The sequence below is a fragment of the Octodon degus genome, unplaced genomic scaffold, assembly GCF_000260255.1.
Source record: "Octodon degus isolate 3935 unplaced genomic scaffold, OctDeg1.0 scaffold00227, whole genome shotgun sequence".
Classification (NCBI taxonomy): Eukaryota; Metazoa; Chordata; class Mammalia; order Rodentia; family Octodontidae; genus Octodon; species Octodon degus.
This window is the reverse complement of record NW_004524803.1, coordinates 1,516,865-1,521,219: the sequence shown is the minus strand read 5'-3', so window position 1 is coordinate 1,521,219 and position 4,355 is coordinate 1,516,865. Positions and strand designations below refer to the sequence as shown.

Sequence of the window (4,355 nt, the reverse complement as noted above, 5' to 3'; positions counted from 1 at the left end):
CAGGGTCTTACTAGTCACTAAATTGCCAGGCCTGGGTTTGAATTTATAATCCACTGGCCTTAGCCTCCCAGAATGCTGGCATTACAAGGCATGTGCCATCATGCCCAGCCCAAGGAAAACTATTTAGAAGATACAGTTAAACCTTAGCTTCAGAAGATCAAGAATTACTCAAGGTGATGAGGACAATTGATGACAGAATAGTACATGAATTAAACACTACGGTTCCAACAGCTTCCTTTGCAGGGAAAATTGACGCCAGCCAAACCTGTAAACAACTGTATGAGTCTTTGATGGCAGCTCATGCCAGTAGGGACAGAGTCATAAAAAATTATAGCCCAGACTTCAGCAGTAGTAAAAAACCTCCGAGAAGAGAGAGAAAAGAATTTGGATGATTTAACATTATTAAAGCAACTTAGAAAAGAGCAGACAAAGTTGAAATGGATGCAGTCAGAACTGAATGTTGAAGAAGTGGTAAATGACAGGAGCTGGAAGGTGTTTAATGAACGCTGCCGAATTCACTTTAAGCCTCCAAAGACTGAGTAAAGAAAGAAATTGTTTTAAAGGACTGGTTCATCTCCCCAGAGCTGAGCATGACAGAGCCAGCAGGATGGGCTTTCCAGGATGGTATCTGAGCCAACAGTCCAAGGCCTCATGTTGATCTCAGCCCTACTTAGCCAGAACCTCATGTCTAAGTAATTCTGATAATTATGAAATAATCAAACCGCTATTTTATACTGATTGTGTAAAAACCATTTTATAACTATTAAAGTAATTTTCTGGAAAAAAAAAAAAAGAAAACAAATTCCAACCCAGATTGATATACTTTGCAAAACTCTTTTTCAAGTTTAATGGGAAGTGAAACACTTCCATGACAAAGAACAACTAAAGAATTTCATGACGACAAGGCCAAACCTACACAGACTACTAAAAGATGTTCTACAGAGGGATCAAAACAACCATGATTCCACAAATGAAAACAGAAAGAACCCACCTAATAGGGCAAACACTTAAACACAGGAGAAAAATAGGTAACAAAGAGAAGGAAAATAACATGTTAAAAATAAATCAATACACCTCAATTCTAACCATCAATGTAAATGGACTCAACTCACCAATTAAAAGAAATAGACTGGCAGAGTGGATTAGGAAGCAAAATCTAACAATATGCTGCATACAAGAAGCACACTTAACTCATAAAGAAATTCATAGGCTGAAAGTCAGAGGATAGAGGATAATACTACATGCCCTAGGACCTCAGAAAAAAGCAGGGGTAGTAATTCTCTTCTCGGAGAGTCTCAACTTCAAACCAAGAATAATTAAATGAAATAAAGAAGGCCACTACATACTGGTTAGAGGAAAAATACAAGAGGGAGAGGTAACAGTCATACATATGTGCACACCAAACATGGGAGCACCCAGTATAAGACAAATCATAATGGACATGAAAAATCTAATATCCAATACCACAATCTTAACATCCTATTATCCCTAAGGTATAGGTCAACCAGATAAAAAGTTAGCAGAGAGGCATGAAAACTGAACCAGACCTTTGAACAAATGGACTTGGGGGACATATACAGAGTATTCCACCCAATCACATCTGCATACACATTCTTTTCAGCTGCACATGTGTCATTTTTTAAAATAGACCACATACTAGTCCATAGGTGATGCTTAAGTATATGCAAGAAAACAGAAGCTATCTCATGCATATTATCTGACCGCAGTGCAATGAAATTGGAATTGAATGACAAAAGAAACCACAAAAACTCCATAAACAAATGCAAATTAAATAACATTCTCCTCAGCAACCAATGGATTACAGATGAAATTATCCAAGCAATTAAACGATATATAAAATTGAATGAAAATCTAAGCACAACTTTTTGGAATCTGTAGGATGCAATGAAAGCAGTTCTTAGAGAGAAATTTATTGCTTTAAACTCACATATTAGGAAAACAGAAAGGGAACAAATAAATACCCTAATGCTGCACCTTAAGCATCTAGAAAAAGAAGAGCAAACCAAGCCTAAAGCTCAAAAGAAGGGAGGAAATTATAAAGATTAGAGCAGAAATTAACGCAATTGAGACAAAGAAAGCAATAGAAGGAATTAACAAATTATAAAGGTGGTTCTTTGAAACATGAAATAAAATTGATAAGCCCCTAGCTAACTTCATCAAAAAGAGAAAAGAGAAAAACTCAAATTCAAGCAACCAGGAATGAAAATGGCAAAATTACTACAGACCCTGTGGAAATTCAGAAGATCATAAATAGCTACTTTAAAAATCTTTTCTTTCACGGAATCGAAGTCACAGAAGAAATGGACAGAGTCCTAGCAAGGTACAAACTACCAAAAGTGAACCAAGAGAGTATATGAACTCTCAATAACCCAGTATCAGCCAATAAAATTGAAAATATAAAAAACTTACTGACAAAGAAAAGCTTAGGTCCTAATTCACAGCTGAATTCTACAAGAAATTTACAGAAGATATAATCCCAATACTCCTCAAACTCTTCAATGAAACTGAAAATGAAGCAATACTCTCAAAATCATTCCTAAAGGAATGATTTGGTGTCATACTGATACCAAAATCAGAGAAAGATGCAACTAAAAAAAAGAATTACAAGCCAATCTCCCTCATGAACACAGAAGAAAAAATCCTCAATAAAATCCTAGCAAATAGAATATAGCAAATCATTAAAAATATTATACACCATCACCAGGTAGGATTCATCCCAGGGATGCAAGGATGGTTCAACATACGTAAATCTACAAATGTAATACACTATATCAATAGAACCTAATCAAAAAATCACATGATCATCTCAATTGATGCAGAAAAGGCTTTTGCCAAAGTCCAACACTCATTCATGATCAAAGTCCTACAGAAAATTGGAATAGATGGCCTCTATCTCAATCTGATAAGAACCATTTATACCAACCCAACTACTTATATAATTCTAAATGAGGAAAAACTGAAATCTTTTACTCTCAGATCAGGTACAAGACAAGGATGTCCTCTATTACCACTCCTATTCAATATAGTTTTGGAGTCATTAGCTAGAGCCATTAGACAAGAAAGAGAAATAAAAGGAATAAGAATAGGTAAAAAAGAAGTTAAATTATCATTATTTGCAAATGACATAATACTCTACTTGGAAGACCAAAAAAACTCCACCAAGAAGCTACTAGAATTAATACAGAAATTCAGTAGCATAGCAGGTTACAAAGTCAATACCCAAAAGTCAATAGCATTCCTCTACACAGAAAACAAACACACTGAGAGAGAAATTAGAGAAACAACACCCTTTGCGATAGCACCTCAAAAAATGAAATACTTAGAAATTAATCTATCTAAAGAAGTAAAAGATCTATTCAATGAAAATTATAGTACTCTGAAAAAAGAGATCCTAGAGGATTTCAGAAAATGGAAAGATATTCCTTGCTCCTGGATAGGAAGAATCAACACTGTGAAAATGGCCATACTCCCAAAATTGCTCTACAGATTTAATGCAATCCTATGAAAATGCCATGAACATACCTCACAGAGCTAGAGAAAACATTCTTAAAATTTATTCGGACAGAGAAAAGATCTAGAATAGCAAAGGTCATCCTGGGCAATAAAGGCAAGGCAGAAGGCACTACAATTTTGACTTGAAATTATACTACAAAACTGCTGTGATAAAATCAGCATGATATTGGCAAAAAAATAGACCTGAGGATCAATGGAATAGATTAAAAGATGCAGAAGCATCTACGAACACACTCAGTCATCTTATCTTCAACAAAAGGGCCAAACATGTTCACTGGAAGAAAGATAGCCTCTTTAACAAATGGGGCTGAAAAAACTGGCTCTCTACATGCCAAAAACTCAAACTTGACTTGGATCTATCACCATGCACTAAACTAAAGTCAAAATGGATTAAAGATCTAAGCATTAAAACAGAAACACTAAATCTCCTGCAAGAGAAAGTATGAAGAACTCTTGAAGATATAAGGGTAGAAAGAGTTCATGAACAAAAATCAAACTGCATGGGAAATACTTGAAAGAATTAACAACTGGGACCTCCACTTATTGAGGTTTCCTCATGTCAAAATAAATTACCAACAAAGTGAAAAGACAACCCATAAATTTGGAAAAATTCTTAACTAATAAGCACTCAGACAAAGGTCTTCTCTCTAGAACTTATAAAGAACTAAAAAACATTAGAGTCCCCAAATTTAAAGACCTAATCCAAAAATGGGCATCTGAGATGAACATACACTTCTCAGCAGAAGAAATATAAGCAAATAAATACATGAAAAAATGCTCCACATCACTAGCCATTCATGAGATGCAAATGAAAACAACAT

At 35.0% G+C, this 4,355-nt stretch overlaps 1 pseudogene; it reads left to right on the top strand.

Moving 5' to 3' along the window:
- The window catches only part of LOC101569832, a 13,039-nt pseudogene extending 12,266 nt beyond the window's left edge, over positions 1 to 773 (top strand).
- The last annotated feature ends 3,582 nt before the right edge of the window (positions 774 to 4,355 follow it).